General features: G+C 39.9%; 1 pseudogene; it reads right to left on the bottom strand.

Moving 5' to 3' along the window:
* Positions 1–238: 238 nt before the first annotated feature.
* On the bottom strand, positions 239–17,888 carry LOC147443196 (BTB/POZ domain-containing protein At2g30600-like; annotated as a pseudogene).
* Positions 17,889–21,253: the final 3,365 nt, after the last annotated feature.

The raw sequence follows: 21,253 nt of genomic DNA, 5'->3' as shown, positions 1-21,253 counted from the left end.
CTCTCCAATGTTGAGAAGAGACTTACGCTTCTCCTCCACAGTTGGAGGGACTTTTTTATTGTAAAAATAAAGTACTTGTACAAGAAAGAACTCATTACCAATGTTTTATAAAGACAAGTATCATTCCACCTTGCCATGTTGTGGTGTATTGTCCACGTGTCCCTTTGTTGGGCATAACAAAAATTCTTTAGTCCTTGGCACCTTCATCTACAAACCTTTCAATAAAAATGATGTAAATTCATTCCTTAAATGTGTACATGATGTAATTATCTAAGTGCTTCTGAGATCACAAAGAGAAAATCAAGATACAGAATATAATTGTACCTTTGATATTGGTCATTTTCATCAAAGCACAATCTTGGATGGACCGGATAACTGCTAAACTTTCCTTACATTGTTCCACCACATCCTTCCCACTAGTATGTGTTCAACCATCATCATCCCTTCTGTGACTTATGCCAACATGGCGATTTTCACATTTACTTTTGTTATCATTCCTACCATCACAAACACTACTTATGATATTCAAGGTCTTAGGGTAGGCCGTATTCTCCATCCATAGGCTCACACACACACACACACACACAAACTCAAAGTCTTCGGGGCACCCCATCTAGCATACATATCAATCAAAACATGGCCAAACATGGCATCTTTCTCCAGGAGTCCCTAAGCATGACATCTTTCTCCAAGATCCCTCGCTTCACATCTATTGTAAATAACCTAGAGCTTTCTGGTGCTGCCCTTGTGGAGCAATCCTGCACTCAAGAGAGAGGCCATCGCTTCGCATCTTCTAAAAACAAACTAGAGAATTTTGGCCCGGTCCTTGTGGAGAAAATCTTGCAATTAGTGCATTTCAAGAGCACACACTCTGGACAAGAAGCGTTTTTAGAAGTTCTTCTTTGAAGTCACCACATTTAGCAAACATACCAAACAAGGCATTTCCAACCATGGCATCTTTTTCAAAAACCCTTGGCTAACAATATTAGCATGAATTTGTATGCCTACATCAGCATTTTGCATAGAGCCACATGCCTTCAGGATGCACACGTATGTGATTGAGGAAAAATCAAAGTACCTTCATGAGGGGATGACTCCAAGCACTGAGCACAATCTTGTGTACTCTTATCGCACTATCACACTCATCAACCAAAATTTCAACATCAGTGAGTTTTGAATTGCAAAAAAGATTCTGGACTTGCAAGAATCTATTAGAGAGGCATCAGAAAGTTCTGAGCTAGCTTCGTGTGAGCCCTAAACTCCATGATTGTACTCCAAATTCAAGCAGCTTTTAGATGCAATATTGTCATCAATCTATTCTGGTGTCTTGCATTGACTGGACAAAGAATATAAACCAAATTCCTCACAAATCTGACATAATACAACCAAAATAAAACATGTGCTCTCCGTATAGTATAAGCATATTGGAGAAAAGCATGCAAGACACAATATTCCATGGAAGGAAGATTGATCACATCCTCTTTCAAAGGTAGACTCTTCGAGCAACAACATGCAAGAACAAGCCGATGTGCAGGAATGAGGCACATCTCCAATCCAACACAGAAATACAAATTTATGAATTCTGAACTTTCCAAAAATTGTGCTACACCCCTTGATACAAGAGCAAACTCAAGCAAGCCTTGAGAATTGAAGAAGGATTTTGGAATATGGTAAAAGCTTAATGTTCCCGTATCCAACATGCTTGTCCCAGCTGCTTAGGCCAACATGTTGAACTTTACATGTCATATTAGAGTGAGCCCATTCAAATAATACACCTCTTCCAAGATCTCATTTGCCAATAGTGATGTGACCATCACATATGCTAATCCAGAAGCGTTCATAAAACAAGAAGATTTAGAAATTTTCTCATGTAGGAAAAGGGAGCCTTTTTTAATGTTTTTCAAACAATGCATAACCTCATGAGATTATGCTCGAGAGGCACCGCATACCTAGCTAGGTATGCCATCTATGCCTCCCTCACATAAGCTCATAATGTTGAATTAAGTCATAATGCGGGAATAATTGTGAGAATCTGTCCAAAACTTCTTGTGAAATGAGAAGAGGATACCACTACCCTAGCTGCTTCAAAAAGAGAAGAGCCATCTACTACAATCCTAAGCCTGCAATTTCGATGGATGCTGTGTACAATCGCATAGTTAGGATCCATATTTGTTCTATAGTGCTTTGATCCTACCTTCTCTCTCAAGACTGCAGTCACATCATTGTCTGCACAAGCTTCAAAGGCAACCCAACCTTGTCCTGGCTAAGGAACTCATACATTATCATCCGCCAGCCATGCACACTCAAATGGGGGTACAACGAGCAAGTTTTTATAGGTCTTCATTATGGTGGGGCATGAAGAAGCACAAGGCTGCTAAAATGTTGTGGAGAGCACCTACAGTAAATTGTAATTAAGATCGTAGACTTGCAAATCTTATTGATAAAGAAGAAGATCTACAATATTAAGACTGAAAGGAAAAAATCATCGTAACTATATGCGTTAGGGTTAAGCAGGCTATGGAAAAATTGTCATGGTAGCTGCAAAGTTATGCTTACAAAGGGAAAATCTAGGGCAAACAAGGACTGTTTGAATTAGGGTTGAGTAGGCTATGGCAAGGTTGCCATGGAAGCCTACACACACAGGCAGGTTCCATCAACATTCAAGTTGGAGGATATGATAAACAAGGGTGAGATAGGGATAAGGACTAGGCCTACTACACTCTCCTCTTCCACCCTCATGGAAGCCTACACACACAAGCAGGTGCCATCAACATTGAAGTGGGAAGATATGATAAACAAGCACGAGAGAGGATAAGAACTAGGCCTACTACTAAGTAACACGGGGTATTGAATGATGTGGGAGCCGTGGGATCGACACTCGAGAAGTGAGACACGAATATCAAGAAGACGCTCAGTCATTCGATCTGTCCGAGTTTACTTTTTACATCCTAGTTTACTTTTCAGCATTTTGTATGGAAGAGATTACAAAATTTTCAATCCAATTGACCTAGAGAGATATATGTACAAGGGTACTCTGATCTCTACACTTACTTTCAGTCAAAAACAATGCCAAATGATATATCATAAAGGATTCCACCGGGATTTTCTCCACTACAAGAAAAGAGAGCGAGAGACATCTTCCCACGAGACCATAAATTGGTTAGATTGGTGACTGAACCACAATGATTAAGACCATATCAAGTGGCCCAATGTGTCAAACTAAAGTACAATGGGTCAGGGGATCCATATACTCATGTATCACTCTTCAAATAAGTTTTGAGAGTTGAACAAATTACAGATTTCCATACACAGTGTGAGGGATTTGGGCTGACACTGGAACAAACAACCTTGACTTGGTTCCAACCACTAAATAGAGATGATTTTCCCAACATAGCACAACTCTTGCAAGAATTCATAGAGGAGTTCTCGAAAAGGAGAATCAAGCACAACACAGTGTCCCATATCTACGCTTTCAAACAGAAAAAGGACCAAAAAGTGAAGAAAGCTCTGCTTCGCTTCAAACTGTACATAGACAGATTTCCTGTGAGAGAGCTATCACAAGATGAGAGATTATTAGTTCTCTTCATAGAGGGCTTGAGGAATGAAACTCTTAAAAAGTACCTGTATTTGAAAGGATGCACGACGTTCAAGAAAGTCACTAGAGAAGCTCTATATCTAGTTGACAATTACAAGACCTACATAGAGGTGACTAAAGATACAGACAACATGACTAGTATTGTCTCATCTCTGAAGAGCAAATCAACAACAAAGAGAGATGTACAAAATCCTTGGGAACCAAGCATTGATCAAGTGATTGAGGAGGTTATTAGAAAGTAAACCAAGGCTACAAACAAAACTTGAATGTACAACAGCCTCAATTAAGGAGGTGTACTACTTGTGGAGGGGATCACCCCACTCCATGGTGTAACACTCAACTAAAACCGCAACGTATGCTAGGGTAGAAACCACCTCTTCTAAATGATGGTAGAGTAGTAGTCAACTACACTCAGCAAATGCATGTGCCACAACCCGTGAGAAACTAGTACTCCATGGATGTGAATACGCTCATGTTCATAGCCAAGTAAGAGTATGGTTCGAAGAACATTCTTAACATACAAGAACAACTAGCGGCTAGATCACTAGTTTCGCAACAAGAAGGTCTATGCTATGAATGTGGAGATGACCATTGGGCACGAGGATGTCCAAACAAGGATCGAAAAATAGAAATCTTTGTATTCTATGACGGTTGTGGGAGAGACCATCTACTCCAACACTGTGCTAAGAATCCAGACAACGAGGGAAAAGCAACAATGAATGTTTTAGGAGTGATGTCTTTGACAAGTGGATCTGAGTCCTTTAGAGGTGATGACTCGAGGTCGAGCTCAAGGAGCTACCAAAAATGCAAAATTGGTTGACAAGGAATCCACGTTGCCATCTCAAAAACAAATCTAGAACATATTGGTGAGAACTGGAAGAAAATCATGGAAAGCCAAACGAAAAAAAATGAAAGCAAAGATGTTGAAGGAGAAAACAACATTGGAAAAAATGGAACTACACCAAACCAAAGAACTGATTAGACGAGAGCAAGAGAATAAGAAAAACCCAAAAGGATGGAAGAGTCGAAGATTGACTCAGGTGGTTCAATCTTGCTGGAGAAAGTCTTTGAATCTTTAGATGCAATTTGGAAAGCCTATGAAGCTGGGCTAAAACCCAATCAAACCCAAGAGCATAGATGCTTGACGTATGAGATGGATACTCTTGTGAAGAATGACACTTGGGATTTGGTTTGCTTGCCAAGTGGAAAGAAAGAAATTGGTTCAAAATGGGTATACAAAGTCAAGTGCAAGTCAGATGGTAGTGTGGAAAGATACAAAGCGAGGCTTGTTGCTAAAGGTTATGCACAAACAAAAGGTCTTGATTATGATGAGACATTTAGTCCAGTTGCAAAGATGACAACAGTCAGATTGGTGATAGCAATGCAAGTATATTCGGTTGGAAGTTACGGCAAATGGATGTCCATAATGCATGCTTGAATGGTGACTTGGAAGAAGAAGTTTATATGATACAGCCAGAGGGTTATCAACATCGAGAGTTTCCATATTATGTGTGTAAGTTCAAGAAAGCATTGTATAGTTTGAAGCAAGCATCTAGAGCTTGGTGTGAAAAGATAACGAGATTCTTGAAGAAGATTGGATTTAAACAGTCTACTACTGATCACTCATTGTTTTTGAAGCATGTTGATGGAGAGATCGCCGTTATTGTTATCTATGTTGATGACTTGATTCTCACTTGAAGTCATGATGAGAAAATTTTGCATGTCAAGAAGAGTTTTTTGAGAGAATTCAACATGAAGGACCTTGGTGAGTTGAGATATTTTTTGGGAATTGAAATTGTCAACACTTTATCAAGAATTTGGATGATACAAAGACAATACACGTTGGATATGCTTGAGAAGTATGGAATGACAGCGTGCAAACAGGTTGATACACCTCTTGATCAAAATGTGAAGTTGATTGATGATGGACATTACATTGAGGATGTCACTATGTATCGCAAGATGGTTGGAAGTCTTATTTACTTGACAATAACAAGCCCAAATTTGAGTTATGCAGTGGGTGTTGTGAGTCAATTCATGCAAAAGCCATGTAAAAGTCATCTTGATGCAGTGAGACGGATTATGAGATATGTGAAAGCCACTGTCAGTTATGGAATGTTTTATGAAAAGAATGGGAAGCTTTGTCTTTATGGTTACACAGATGCAGATTGGGCAGGAGATTTTATGGATAGAAGATCTACAAGTGGTTATGCATTTTCCATTGACAATGGTATGATAAGTTGTAGTAGCAATAAGCAATCAACTGTAGCATTATCAAGTACAGAAGCTGAATATCGTGGAGCAGCTTTGGCAGCATGTGAAGAGTCATGGTTGAGAGTACTTATGGTAGACTTTGGTTTTGACTATCTTGACAGTGTCATTATCTATTGTGACAATATTAGCAGCATCATGTTGCCAAAGAATCCAGTGTACCATGCTCACACTAAACACATTGAAGTACATTATCACTTCATTAGAGAGAAAGTTTTGGCAGGTGAGATTGATTTGGTGTATGTGAAGACAAATGATCAAGTTCCGGATATATTTACAAAAGCTCTTGGAAAGGAGAAGTTTTGCTACTTTCGTGAAGCATTGGGAATCCATCATATGCAAGCTCATTCTGAGCTTGAGGGGGAGTGTAAAAGAATATGATGTTAAAGAATATGTCCATTGTGCTATGGGCGGCTGGACACTCACTATACTATGTTGTAAATATACCTTGGATAATAGTTCAAAGAGAAGAAAAGTGAGAGCAGTATGTTGAATGGCTGCTGCAGGGTAACGATTGTGTGTGTGTGTGTGTGTGTGTGTGTCTCTCGATGTGTGTTGGTGTGTGTGCGTAGTCTTCTTTCCTACCTTCTCCATCACTTGTGCACTCTACAATTTGTTAGAGGGCTTCTTTCGGGGGGGTGAGAGTAGCTTTTTCATTTGGGTGGTGACCTCATGAAGCACCAATTCACCCACCGTTTGTTCCTTAGGTAGAGACTCTACTTCTTCCAAGATGGCGGATTGGGACCTCTTCCTAGCATTGTATGCCGCTACACTTAAGGAAGAGGCTAAATGAGTTTGGAGTATCTCATTTTGAAGTTGTGCATCAAATTCATTGAGGGAGGTTAGCTTCCAAAGAGAGAGTTGATTCTCCCAAGTTGTGGATAGCACCCTTGGGAAAGAGATGGGTGCGAGCTTTGTGGTAAGGTCCAAAAGCCTCTCCTCCACAAGATCGCGGTACTTATCAAAGGTTTTTTGGAGGTTATTGACAAGTAGATCTTAGGCTTGGATGTAAGCTTTAGTGAAATCTAATTGAAATTGGATATTGAGATCGTTAAGCTTGGCGCTTAAGAGTGCTTGAGCTTGAGAGTCATCCAAGGTGAGGCGAGGAGGCTTCATACAAAGGCTATGTGGGGCTTTTTGAAAGGAATGAAGGTTTTGCAAATGAGAAAGGTGTGATTTGGCTTTGCTAGGCTTATGATTGAGGGCCTTAAACTCCACTAAGGAGAGGGAAACAATTTTATTGAATTCCAAAGGCTTTTCAATTTGGGGTAGAATGGGAGAGGGAGCAACCGCAAGGGAGGAAGAGCTTGTGGAGAAAGAACCAAAAGAGGAGGGGAAGGCAAGGGGAGGACTAGTGAGGAGGCCGCCTTGAGAGGTGTTGGAGAAAATGCCACCCTGCATGGTTTATGGAGAGTTGGATAAAATGCCACCTTGTATATTTTGTGGAGAGTAAGTAAGGCGAGGATGATGAGAGAGAGTGGGGTTAGTGATGCCGAGGTTTTTTGTCATGGGAAGGGAAAGTTGATCAAGGTCCTCAAGCGGTAGGTTGACGGTGAGGCCAAGGATTTCTTCCGAGCTAAAAAGAGTCTTCTTCAAAGAGGTGGGAAGAGATGACGTTGAAGAGGGTAGGTTAATGAGGTTAGCCGCCGAGGTGAAGCCGGGAAAAGTAGATTTACCCTTAGAAAGGGTGTTGGGTTTTAAGTGAATTACAAGGGTCGGGGAAGTGGAAATGGGTGTTAGAAGATTTGTGGTGTGGGCCGCCATATTGGAGATAGGGCAGGCCGGAATGGACGGAGCCAGAAGCGAAGGAGCCGAAAGCAACTTCCCCCTCCTACACTCCTCCCATTTTAACCACTCCAAAGAAATACTGCCCCTCTCCTTCCTCCTCAAGCATCACCCCCTTACCCTCTCTACTCAAAACTCCCCTCAACCCTTTCACACCACAACCCAAGCCTCTGCATCCTAAGTATAGCCTACATAAACCTTCAAAAAACTTGCAATGGAGGAGGGAAAAGTAGGGAAAGGGCACCCTACCACTTGGGTCCATTTTCTCTTCTCTCAAGCCCCTCTCTTTCCTCATATTTGGACCCCTCCTCTCTGTGTGTTACCTTTTCTTTCCCACCCCCCCTTCATAGGTAGAAAACGTTACAAATTTTGGCTACCCCTCACTAACCCCCACCTCTTTCAGATTTTGACTCTTAACAAAATTACCACGTTTTCCCTTGAGCACAAGGTTACTAACCTCTCCTTCCATAACTTTTCTAATCGTTCCCTCTCTCCCTCCGAACAAAGGCTTGTAGGCCTTGGGCTCAATTATATTCCCCCTTCTCCCCCACCCCCCCTCTCCTCTATTTGTCAAGCTTATTCTAACTTAGAAAGGATTTTGCAAATTAAAATGTTTTTCAATAATAAAGAAACCTCTTTTCCTCCCTCTCCTTTTTCTATACCGAATCCTCTAAGTTGGAATCCTCCCTCTCCCTCCACAACTCTTAACCAAACCTTTAGTCTTATCTCTTCTCTCCTAAAACCTCTTCTATCCTCTCTTCCTCCTTTTCACTCTAAACCTCTTTTAATGAATTCCATCTCATCCTTAAGAAATGATCGGAGCATCATTATCAAACCGGCAGATAAAAATCTAGGACCATTTATCATTTCTAAGTCTTGGTACTATAATGAAGCTTTTCATCACCTAATGGACCCCCTCACCTACTCCAAAAGCTCCACAACTCCTTTACCCTTCATGAAATCCCTCCTTTCCTCCATCGTCACCAACTATCCTCTTCTTCCCTACAACGAAAGAGTTTTTATCCTCTCCTCCTCACTGGAGAACCCCAAGCTTCCTTTAACCTAAGATCCACAAACCCCTCCTCATAGGCCGTCCCATCTGTTCCTACAAAGGGTACGTCTTGGAGAACGCCTCTAAGTGGCTCCATGCACAACTATACCCCATTCTTTTGTCCAAAACACAACATCTTAAAGACTCTCACTCTCTTGTTTTAGACTTAGCGTCTACTTCTTTTCCTCCCAACATTATCCTCTTCACCTTTGATGTTGAATCTCTCTACCCTAGTATCCCCATCCACGAAGGCCTCTTTGCCCTTAAAAGTTCCATCCAAGGTTTCTTCCCTTCCCCTAAGGTCAACTTCATCTTGTCCTTAGCCTCTCTTATCCTCAACCACCATTATCTCTCCTTCAATGGAGAATTTTGGCACCAAATTAAAGGCACCGCTATGGGGTCAAATTTTGTGGTTGTGTATGCTTGCCTTTGAATCTCCTCTCTTCCCCTTCCCTGCTCTACTTCAAGAGATTTGTAGATGATGTCTTTGGAATTTGGGATGGTTCTCACTCTAGCTTAAGCAAATTTCTCCAAAAGTATGGACACCCCCTCCAAGAGCATATCAAAATTTCCCTTGCAATTTCCTCTCAAGAATCTTTTATTCTAGACTTCCATTTTTTCAAGGGACCCTGTTTTGCAGCTTATGGGATCCTTGATACTCACTGTCACCAAAAAAGCCTAAACTCCTACAACTATATCCCTTGGCAATCTTGGCACCCTACTCACCAAAAGATTGCTTTTATTCTCTCAGAGCTTAGGAGGTACATTGTTAGGGAAAGCTCTCTTTCGGGCTTTATCTCTATTCGTAACCTCTTCTATACTAGGCTAAGAGCAAAAGGGTATCCCTTCCCCCTATTGAAATCTTGCTTTCTCTACCTTTCCTACGATCAGAGACCCTCTCTCCTTCAAAAATTGTCCAAAACCAAACCTTCTCCTACCATCATCAAGATTCCTTTCTCACCTCTAATCTGCCATCTCAACTTATCTCATTCCATTAACCAACCCCTCACTAATTTACTGAAATCCAACGCAGACCTCGCACACTTGCCTCGACCTTTGATATATTGGATGAATGCACCCAATCTCGCAACCCTTCTCTCTAAACCCCCTTCACCTTTTCCTGCTCAATCCTTGCACTTTTTTCCGCTCAACCCCCAACCCCCCCCCCCCCCCCCCCCCCCCAAAGGAATTCCACCCGTAATTGACAAAACCCTACCTCAACTATCTTCGGCCTCATGGGTATATGCAACCCCTCTAAACCCCGCACAACCCCCCCCCCCCCCCAAAGGAATTCCACCCGTAATTGACAAAACCCAACCTTAGCGAAATTCGGCCTCATGTATATATGCAACTCTTCGAGACTCCACCCATTCCCTAGGCTAAGTCAAATCCCCCCCTTTTCTTTGACTAGTCCCGTTCCTGTACAATTTTTTTTCCACTCCTTTAAATGCCCTAATAACTCTCCACCTTTCCCTCCCTTTTTTGTAAGTACCCACCTAAGATGAGCAATAACTTGTCTTTAAGTTAGCCTATCCTACTTCAAATGTGGTACCATTACAGTTTTTTGAGCCACATCACACCTCACTATTTATACCCCCTCCATACCCTCCGTTTTGTTTACACCACTGATGAGCTAATGAAAGCGAACGTGTTTGGTGTAAATCTGTATCTTTCTCCCTTCTTCCTTTCCCCTCTCCCCGTCCCTTGTGTTTTTTCCCCCCCACCACCAAAAACTCGTATAGCTTTGTTTACTTTTCCGGCGTGTTTCCTAAGCAAAATTTTCGCTCGCTAAGTCGGTTTGCTTTTAAAGCTACAAGATGTTAATGTTACTTGTTTGTTGTTCCACTTTTATGTTTTTTTTTTTTTTTACATGCAAGTCTCCTTGCATGGGGGAGTGTTTGATAGTCCTCCCCAATTTTTATAATACGAGGGAACATGCCATTCCCACAATAGCGTGCAATTTTCAATGTGTTCATTAACTACGTTCCCAGTTTCAAAAATCACAAAATGATAATGCTTACTCACCGTGCGATTGAATGTCTGTCGTTGTTGCACCTTGCATCAACGATGTTGGGCATCTCTTGCACTTAACCCACTGCAAGAGACGACATCCCAGGGAGGATGCCCTTCAAGAAGTTTTTGTGCTATTGTGAGGACACCACATTTGGTATACAAATTGGTCCAACCACCACCAAGCATGACATTGTACTCCCAAAAACCCCTAACTAGTGATCACATCATGATACCTATGTAAAAGTCTTCCATAAGGCCATATGCCTTTAAGGTACAAGCATATGTGTAATGTATTTGGAGAAAGAGGTTCCTTCAAAGTAGTCAAGAGCTTTCTTGCAATAGGAATATTGGGAATAACTTGCAACCAACACGTTGCATGTATGACATTCCAGAGAGAATTCCAATCACAGACCTTTCATATTTTCATGCTTTCATAACAGTACCACATTTGGCATACATATCAACCAAGCACTACCAAGCATAACATCCTTCACCAATAGCGTCGAACATGTATCTTGTCACTAATTCTCTCACCCGTGTCAATGGCTTGCATAAGGCCACTAGCCTTCAAGGTGCAAGCATAGGTGAATGCATTTGGAGAAAAGCCTTTAGTTTCCATCCGCTTCCAGATCTACCCTGACACAATGAAGTTGGGCATATCAAGCAATCAATGCATTCGAGGTGATACATTTCGGAGGGCAAGACCATCAAGAGATTTTTATTTTTCTTTCACGGGAGCACCACATTTGACATACATGTAGATCAAAGCACCACCAAGTACAATATTCTTCACCAACATATAAGGTCCACTCACTCTAGGTCTCTCAAGCTCTCTTTCACTTGTGAATAGTGAAAATGAGCTAATAAGTGGCTTAAATAAACTTATATCGAGGTTTTTTAGACCACTTGTTACCAAATTTGACATGTGCTTTGATCTTGTTGCAAAATGTACTTTAGGGTCAGAAATTTCTTCATTTGGACTTTGTTTGCTCTATTTTCGGAAAATTTGTCATTTCGTCCAAAAACTGGTCAAATCGACTTTCCACAACTTTTCTCCTACTTGCACCCTGTCTTCACCATAAGTTGTTGTTCACTTACTAAACACTCCCATATTTTTCTTTTGTCACCATGTGGCTATTTCATCCACTTTTTTTTAATTTTTCTTTGTTTTTTTTGAAACCATAAAATAAAGAAAAATAGCTAACTTGACCCGAAAAATACCCATAAATCAAGATAATTAGATAATAACCTAATAAACCACTATATACATCTATTCGTAGTATTTTTGGTCGGATTGCTCCGTTTTCTCCTTTTTTAGCATGAAAATTATGATTTTTACATATGTACACACACCTAGAGGCTCATCTTGGTGTTTGTCCTTTGTCTCCTGTTATAACATATTAATTAAGGGCATATAAACTCGAGTTTACCAAATTTCTTACAATCAAACACAAAAACCCGCAAAGTCATGAAAAATAGTGCCCTTTTTTAACACTTGGGTTTGCATTGAGAATGCCTCTCCCCTTCCTAGTCGAAGTCCTCCTGGGTGACTGTGTATCGCGCAAGGGTATGTACTCTATATGGGAATCTAAAAGGTGCTAATGTTGGCCATGTATTGCAACCCTATATGCATACTCAAACAATGCATGAAAAAAATTAATGCTATGCAAGAGGAAGATATAAGCATGATGCTTATTGGCATTCGATGTTGAAGCTTCTTGTGAAAGTATGATCCTGGTGAGACCGGTGAAACAATAAGCTCTCCAACATTTTTGCTCTTTCTTTGATAGACAACAGAGTTGGTGAAATCTTTTGGTTGTTCATCACCTTTGTATCTTTGATTGTTTGTTGTTTAGGTATCCAAATATGGGCTATGGGTAATGTTGGACTGGAACGTGTTTTTGGTTGTCTGTTGAAGAAGTGTACTTAAGACAGCTCCTTAGGTTGTTGTTTTGGAATCCATATTTTTGTCTGCTTAGTTTGGGCCATAAGTAATTTCTTTGGTACCCATATCTGCTTGTGAAGGAACTTTGGTTTCAGCTTACAGTTTGTAGTTGATGTCTTTAGAGAGTTATCTGCAAATTGACCTTGCTCAAACCTTGCGACTTGATCCTTCCTGATCCATACCTATTTGTGATAGATTTGTTTTGCACAGTATGTGGGGTTCGTTGTGGTATGATTTTGTGAATTCCCACTGATTGCTTATGACTCGTCAAACTCAAGTCGTGGGTAAGAGTATTTTCCATATTGACTTGCTTTTCCTGCATTATAGGTCTCTTTGGAACCCATTGTTGGACAATGGGCGTTTGTAAGGGCTACTTACCTTTATCCGCCGAGTGCATTACTGATGGTTTGTCTGTAGCTATTATAGCAAAAAGAACTTGCTGTTTTCTTCAAGCGGATTGGATACTAGCTATATTGTAGCTCCAATCAAGTTGCATTATACCTTTGTTGCCAAGGTTTTCCTCAATAAGGTATGATGTGTTTACTTATCTTCTACCACATAAAATTTGTACGGATAGACATATTGATTAACCTGTACCATGAGCACTGTCCACCCCATTACCTTGATCGAGTGTTCTAAATAATGTGGAGATTTTTTTTGTCTCCTGTAACTGATTTTCAAGTTGAAGTTGCTTGTAAAGGTTGTAGGTGATCAGGTACCTTGAGCACCTAAATCAAGCATTGCTATCGTCTCTACTTGATTGTGTCCTAGTTTGACAACAATTTTGGGATCTTGCATTTTCTCTGTGTCAAAGTCTCTTCCTTGAATGGCATTAATCTTCAGAGGTGGTCCATGTTGTTATTGTTGTCGAAGAAGCCGACATTTTGCTATTGGTTCCTTGGGCTTTGTTTGAGCTTCTACAACAATCTAATGTTTCTCTTGTGTCCGTTTTTTTTCCTTGTGGATTTTTAGAAGCATGCCTAGGTTTAGTGGTAGATGAAAAAATTTTAGTCGACGTCCACTAACCCAGTTGGGAATTTCTTCACCGTCCAATGTAGCAAGCTTGACAACTCCACTTGGTGATAAGTTTGATCACAAAGGGTTCTGTCCCTCGATTTTTTAGTTTCTTAGCATGTTGTTTTAAGGTATAAATCATGACATAATTGCTTGTTTTGTATTCCTTTGATTGTACATGCTTATCAAAAAACTCTTTTTTCCTCCATTTTTGCATATAGATGGAAGCTATTGCTTTTGAGCGGAGCTCATCTAGCTTTTCAAGGTCATCTATTCATGAAGAAATTTCATGGCCTTTCCACTCTAGTTGCTTGGCTAATCTTAGTGTTGGGATTAGGAATTCCATATGCAATATAGCATTAAGGCCAAACACCATGTTGTACGATGTTGTTCCTATCGAGGTTTTATAAGCAATTCTATAGGCCCATAATGTCAAAAGTAGCTTCTCATCCCAATCCATTCTTGCTTCGGAGACTATCTTAGTGAAGATCGTACATAGAGTCCTATTCGTAGCTTATGCCTACCCATTAGCCTGTGGGTGGTATAGAGAAGACTTATTATGGACTATCATGAATTCTACAAGAAGATTCTCTATCATTTCATTTATAAAATGTGTGCCCCGATCACTGACAATTTCTATAGGTAGACCATATCTAACAAATAAATTTTCATATAGAAATTGTGCAGTAGTCCTGGCATCAACTTTTTGTGCCCATTTAGTGAGATAATCCGTGGCCACAATGATAGACTGAGCATGTGTCTTGTAAGACGAGGGTGAGATTGGTCCCACAAAATCTATTCCCCACTTAGAAAAATCTCTGGCTCTTATCATTGGCTGTAAGGGCATCTCATCCTGCTTTATTGGCACTTTGGTGCATTGACAAGACTCACATCATCTTGTATATTCGATCACGTCCATATGTAATGTTGGCCACCATATTCCAAAGGTGAGAACAATTTTTGTTGTCTTTTCCCCTGAGAAATGGCCTCCACTTATTCCTTTTGTGCTTGTTCTAGGATTGGAATGTACAAGCTCTCCATTGTGCACAACCTAAGCTAATTATCCTTTCCTCTTTTATAAAACTAATTTTCAATGAAAGTGAAATCACGAGCTTCTATTTCTATCGCTCGCTGCCGTGCTCTGGTGGTATTTTCAAAAAATGTTTGCTTCTCTAAGAAGTCAACAATGTATTGACTCCATTATGATGTCATTGTTATTTAAAGTAGTGCTGCATTCTATTGGTGAGCTTGATCTGCATTTGGCACAACTAGTTACATAATCATCAACACGCATAGTTGGCCAATACACTCCCAATTGTAACAAGCGTTGGAAAGTTTTTATGTGATGAACAATGAAATATCAAATTGTGATTATGCGCTTCTAGCAAATAGGCATCGTATTCCTCTGGGTTTATGCACACACGTAGGATACCATCGGAGCCTAGATTATATAAACGTCTGCCAATCAACTGAAAGTTCTTGGCTTGCTGAATTGTTCTTTGTTTACTATATTGGTCAGTTTTTTGAATTCTCCTCCTTGTGATAGTAGCCCTACAATCTCTTGAGACCAGTTAGATACCATTTCTATATTGAAGAGATATGCATCTGGGAGATCATCATCCACTCCCCCCGGACCTTCTCCATTTGGCAATCGAGAAAGGTGTTCTGCTTTGAGATGCATCTTTCCCTTTTTCTTAAATGATTCCTCACACTCATCTATCCATTCAAATATCACTATAAGTCTATACAGAGGTTGGGCGACAATTGCATACATGTGTATGCAATTGTCGCCCAACATGTGTATGAACCTCCTCTAATAACCACAATGTCCCATAAAACATTGTACTTGCTTTGCATTGATTGGTGTAGGCATTTTGATAATCACTTTAATCTTATCCAAATCTGTGGATTTGCCATTTTTTTAGACAATATGTCCCAAGATTTGTCCTTGTCTAACCATAAAAACACACTTTTTTGGATAAAGACAAGTTCTATAGGTCCTGCATTTCTCAAATACTTTTTTTAGGTGTTCTGTATGTTTCTCTCTTATGAGAGAGTGTACACATAGGTCATCCATATATATTTCCAGGAAGATCCTCAAGTATTCTTTGAAAGCATGTGCCATCAATCTTTGAAATGTTGCAGGTGCATTTGTCAACCCAAATGGCATGACTCTATATGCAAATATGCCCCATTCAGGGAAAATGCCATTTTATATCGGTCCACAAGTGCAATCGCAAGTTAGTTGCAGCCAGAGAATCCATCTAAGAAGGAATATGCACGCTTGTCTGCCACTTGTTCAAGGATGTGATCCGTGATTGGTAAGGAATAATTATCCCTTATCATGGCTGCATTGACTTTTTTGAGGTTGACACACTCGGAGTTTACCATTATTTTTGGGTACAACCACGATTGGAGATACTCAATTGGTGTGTCCTATTTCATAAATAAACTCTGCTTCCTTTAACTTATCGATTTCTTCCTTGATAAGGTGTCATTGTCCGTGTATGGCCTTTGTCTGCTAGGCCTTGCATCAGGTTTTAAAGGGATAGTATGCTAACATATTGTAGGATCCACTCCCTTTAAGTCCTTATAAGACCATGCAAACACATCCTTATATTCTCGAAAAAGGCTAACAAGATCCTCTTCCTCTTCTTGACTCAGATCGGTTGCTATATAGACGGGTTGTGGTTCCTCCCCAGGTCCTGCTAGGTCTATCTTCCTTGCGTCCTCCAATCCGTCATATGACTTGTTCTTTCATTGTTCTCGTTTGGGCTACATCAACACTATCTTCCGGTCTTGAATAGTGAACTTCCTGTAATGGGAAGGTACACTCATATAGTTGTCGCTTTTGTCTTTTTCATCTTCTCTGTTTTTCATTTCAATTGTCCATACTTCCCTTAGAGTTTTCTTGAGCTCTTGGTACTTCTTTTTATGTTAAACTTTTGTCCATTTTGGTTCTTCTATTTGGTTCGATCCTGTTTTTGTTTTTTTTAATTTAGCTTCCGAGTTCAACTTCTGAATTTGTTTTTTAATGTCCCTGGCACTGTCTTTTATCCTAGAGTCTCAATCTCAAGAAAATTGATCCAACATTTTGTTTTTAATGCAGTCTTCAGCTTTTACTAGAGATAAAATTATGTTTTGTTCCTCATTTTTGGCATTAGGTTATCTCTTGCTTTGTGTGTTGTCTTCTTTTTCTTGTAGTGTGCTTGACGTCTAGGTTTTTGATTTGGAAAATTGTAAAACTTTACGTCCCGTATCATTTCCTCTCGCTCGTTGGGGTTGTTAGAGCATGCATTATCTGCATCGTCATCTCATTCAAGATGATCTAGAGAATCTGGAAAAGCTCCCCATCCACTTCTTCCTTGTATTTATGACACCATAGTCAAAGATATTCATGGACACAAGACAAATCTCCTTAGCCACATTGTTGATGCCATATACTTTACTCATTTTGTCCCCATAGCAAGGCATCTTTGCATGGGTTAGCTTTGTTTTTTTTTTTGCTTTTGCTAATACAAATCTCCCACTTAATGTGAGAATTGAAAAAAAAAAGGGTAGAGCCACCCTTCAAATGGCCTGCACAAGAGAAAGTAGAGTCACCTAAATGGAATTCACAAGGCAAAGTAGAGTCACCCTTCAATTCATAATAAAAAGTGCAGCCACTCTTCTTATTCAGCATTCAATAAAAATCATGGAGTCATTTTTAGAGTGGTAAATAGAAGTGATGAGCTCTCATCCTTTTTTTTTGAATACCCCCTATATGAGGGTGGGATATATTAATAAGAAAAAATACCAAGAAATTCACTCTCATCAAACTGGTGTAGGGGAACCAAAAAGAATTACATCAATTGTGAGGGAGACACCCAACCATATCACCAACACACGAGACTTACATCAGTTGATACAAGGAGCCACCCTCTCAAACCGAGCAAAGAAGGCCGCAAACAGGGGGAGACATAGCCTCCATCAATGAGAGATGCGAGCATCCGGATGACACCAAGAAATAGCCAAATCATTCCTATAGGAAATGCCACACTCCACCCAGATCACATCCAAAAAACCCACCAAAACAGCAGCAAAGCAGACGAGCACCGAGAACGAGTGATCTCCGGACTAGGACCAGCAACACAACCCTTTGAAGATAACTTACCATGACAAGACTTAAGCGGTAGCTCTTCTCCATGATATTGCAGGCCCTGCATACCGGCCATTATGCCACATCGGAGATGAGTGCAAGACACACCAGTGGTAGCCCCTAAAACTTAGTAGCTTTGCTTGCTTTCCACTCATTAGGAAAATTTAAGACTCAAATTTGGCCCCTTGTAAGAAAATGCCATGTCATCATAAAGAGAGATAATCAAAAGTAATATTTCTTCATTTTTTATTAAAAGAAGAATGTATCAAAAAAGATTTAAAGTTTATATCATGGAACACTTCATTAAATAGAACAGGACAAGCTCTCAAAATTCAGCATCGCATATCTCAAAAGATTGCTTTGTAAGGACTAGTAGGTGAAGGAGAATTATGACAAAAAAACATGGCAATTTAGCTGTGAACATTTTTCTTCCTTGTATCTCTAATTCATATTATAATCTTAGTCTTATTTGCTAAATTAAACCATCATGATCATCAATCAATAAAAAATGGCTGAATTTGCTATCTACAAAACAATCACTATGTAACATTTAATGGCCTAAATACTTGTGTGTAGCGGAAATTAGCATGAACATAGTGAGCATTTCATTAGAATAGATTCCTAATGATAATTACAAGAGTGCTTGGGTGAAGAGAGCAACTAAAAGCATAACACCTAGTTAGATAACATGAACAATACTTTCAAAAGAAAGAGAAATTAAGCTATTGACAACAGTTGAGGACCGGATTTACATGGAGCCGGTCCCCCCTCCAAAAGGCTTTGTATTATGGTTTCTCCCATCAAGAGAGACATTGTACAATACAATTCTTTGTGTTCCTTCAAGACTAGCTAGTGCAATGAAGATGAAAGCTTCATGCACCAAGCAAAACACTTATCAACCACAACATCAATTGTCTCCGGTCTCAGACCCAAGACCTCACACACCTTCGAAGATGGTGAGAGCTAGTGGGGTATGAGAGTAGATTGAGAGGAAGAAGGAGTATTCTTACGAGAAAGATGTACATCTCCTCACATAATCACTCATATTAGCATAGCTTAGCTTAGTAATTAGTGTGGTAGAGGAGATGAGCATGCATTGAAGCTTGGATCTTGGTTGGATTTGCATCACAAAGCCAAGAGTTGTTGGTATAGGCCTCCCTTCTCACAAGCTTGGAGTAGGTGATAAGCTTTCCATTAAAGATTGAGAAGGAGAGAGAGTCTTCTTTACTTCACACATGAGATTGTGTGAGTGTGTGTGTGTGTGATAATGCCTTGCAAAAATCAGCCCCCTCTCTCTCTTGGTCGACCCCTCTTGCTTTTTGCTCATGCTACCCTCTCATTGGACCTCCCTAGGGCTAGCCAATGACAATTAAGCAACATAAGTGATAGCCTTCTGACATGTATCCCCATTTCCTTTTGTGAGAGCTTTAGGTAATTTAATAATTCAAATAAACTCTCATTGGACCCCTTTGCCTCCTGGCCGATAGGAATCAGGCAAGCCATTGGGCTGCTGAATGCTCATTGGACCCCTTGGGAGACTGTCCAATAGTCTTCTAGAGGGCTTAATTCTCATTGGTTCTTTTATTAAGTGTTTTTAAATAAATTAAACTAGATTTACTCTAGCCTAATTCTCATTGGTCCACCTCCAAGGCCATCCAATAGGAATTGGGTACACCTTGTGGGCATCTGGGCTAGGGAGCTGACATGTGTCCCTCATTCCCTTTGTGTAAAGGGAGCTTGTGTGTGTGTGTGTGTGTGTGTGACTTTCTCTCTCATCCCCTACAAGCAAGGCTCGCCCCCTCCTATGTAGGTATTGCTAAAGACTTTTGGGGCACACACAAAGCATCCATTTTTCCCAAAGTTTGACCTTTGGACACAACCTTTGAATTTTGGAACCTTAGCATTTTGGAAGTCTTAATGGGCTGAACCTTAGGGTCTTTTAAGCCCATTATTGCACATGGCTCTTTTGCTAATGGCTCCCCCTTTGGATCCCTACTGTGACCGGTCTCCTAGCTTAACCAATATTCTAGCTTTTTCTCCCCTGGCACTTCCCCATATTAAATGATCAGCTTAACATGAGAAAATCATTTAGGACTAGATTACATATTGATTATTATGACACACTACACACTTTCCATTCTTTTTAAGATTATAATGATTAGCATATGAAGATTTCCAATACTTTTGTGTTAAATTTTTTTTAACAATCCTTTGTTACCATGCCCTTCGAACCTATTTTGACCCATGCAATGCTTTAAACAACTTGCATTTAAGCTGATGGAAACATGACAACTAGGGTACAAAGGATCTTTATCATTACTTAAAAATATATTGGTGTCAAAATAAGCTAGCAAAGGTACCAATCAAGTTTTATATAAGTATGTATGCAAGTGAAACTTTTTAGAAGGATGGGTTCTCAGTGAAATTGAAGAGCATGTGGCACCATATTTATGTGTTTGAGAAAAAAGACATGCCATAGTTGGAACACTAGCAAATGTTTGGACCTCTATCTTTACAAGATTTCAAACTCATAATATAAGTGCTCAAATAAGAAAAATGACACCACATTGCATTTGGAACATCAAAAATTTTCTTTCAAAGTCCACTACAATTTGAGTTTTCTACAATAGGTAGCCAATGTTGAAGCACTGTGTGAGCTACATATGGTTGTTGTGGATAGCGCGCTTGCTTATTGCTTGTCGTTTGGCTTTGTATGACATTCTTCAGCTTGCCCTTGTTTGACGAAGCTTTCTTGTTGTCTCATTTTTTTATCTAACTTTGTTTTCACCCTTGAAGAAAGGAGATGCTCTTGATAAGTATGTTGGGATTTGCAACTCTTGCTCCAAGTCATTGATGATTAATTTGGGTAGCCATTTCCTTATTGCTGTTGTAGAAGGAATATATACAAGGACTTGAAGTCTCTAGACTAGGGTCTAAAACCTGGATGACCAAAGGAAAAAAACCCGGCGAGAAAAACCCACCTTTTGTATATGCTCTTATTGGAGTTGAGCATTTGGACTAGTTCTTTTTATTTCACCTTTCATTTCACAACTTCACATGGCTTTACATTTCTTGCATTCTATAGCTTGATTCCGGTCAGCGAGAAAGTCTCTTTTATTAAGCAGTTGCTAGTCGAGGTTCCTCCTCGTAAAGAAGAAAACCGGAAATACTATCAAATTTTTTGAGATTTGCAAAATTTTTGGACGACTTTCTCACATATTTCATCAGTTTTTCTTTCGTTTACCATGGTTTATAGCTAGCTAATCTCGATTTTCAATCGGCTCAAGATTAAGCTGAGGCAATCCTTTCCCAAACATTGATGTCAGTTTAGTTAACCTAGCAATTTTGTCACTTTCTTATTGTTTTTGAAAGCCGTCGTGACTCTTTCACTTGTTTTAAATATGTCAACGATCCAATTTAATTTGAGTGTGACCATTAGAT

This window comes from Adiantum capillus-veneris, chromosome 14 (assembly GCF_014529385.1).
Source record: "Adiantum capillus-veneris isolate H3 chromosome 14, ASM1452938v2, whole genome shotgun sequence".
In the NCBI taxonomy this organism is placed as follows: Eukaryota; Viridiplantae; Streptophyta; class Polypodiopsida; order Polypodiales; family Pteridaceae; genus Adiantum; species Adiantum capillus-veneris.
Note: the sequence above shows the minus strand (reverse complement) of the source record. Positions and strands in the feature narration are given on the sequence as shown.